Source organism: Gracilinanus agilis, chromosome 1, assembly GCF_016433145.1.
Source record: "Gracilinanus agilis isolate LMUSP501 chromosome 1, AgileGrace, whole genome shotgun sequence".
In the NCBI taxonomy this organism is placed as follows: Eukaryota; Metazoa; Chordata; class Mammalia; order Didelphimorphia; family Didelphidae; genus Gracilinanus; species Gracilinanus agilis.
The window spans coordinates 95913568-95914416 of NC_058130.1; positions in this window are offsets into that span (position 1 = coordinate 95913568).

Consider the following 849-nt stretch of genomic DNA (forward strand, 5'->3'; position numbering starts at 1 on the left):
CCATCACGACCCAGCCTCCCCCATTGTGGGCTGTGGAGAATGGAAATGAAAATGTGATCAAACGAAGCACTTGTCATTTAAAAAAGTAATAGAGCAAACCTGTTTTCCATTTGTGGGGTGGAACGGGGGAAATGTTGAGAAAAAAATAATTTTTTTAAATGTTGCCACAGTATTGGGTTTTTTGTTGGATCTTTTTTGGAAGGGATGAGGAGCTTTAAAAAAACATTTCAATTTAGCAGGTAAGGCCCCAAAGACAGATATATGCCCAATGGGATAAAACTGCCCTGGATTTCACATGGATCTTTTTATCATTTAAAACTGGCTCTAATTTCCACCTCAATTTAAGCCTATATAATTTTTTTGTTTGTTTATTTAAAACCCTTCCCTTCCATCTTAGAATCAATAATGCATATTGGTTCCAAGGCAGAAAAATGTAAGAGCTAGGCAGTGGGGTTAAATGACTTACCCAGGGCCACACAGCTAGGAAGTGTCTGAGGTCAAATTTGAACTCAGGACCTCCTGTTTCAATACACTGAGCCACCTGGCTGCCCCTACACCATGATTTTACAATCCAGATTACTGCTTTGCTGCCTCACTGGAGTTCCAATGCCAGTATCTCTGACAGCTGGTGGGTAGTGCATAAAGCATTCAGCTGGACGTCAGGAAGACTCAAGTTTAAATCTTAACTTAAATACTTAGGAAAGAAGAGGAGTAAGATGAGAGGGGATGGGGGAGAAGAGAGAGAGGGGAGAGGGAGGGGGGAAGAGGGAAGAGGAGGGGGGAGAGAGAGGAGAGAAGAGAGAAGAGAGAGGAGAGGAGAGAGAGAAGAGAGAGAGGAGAGGAGAGAAG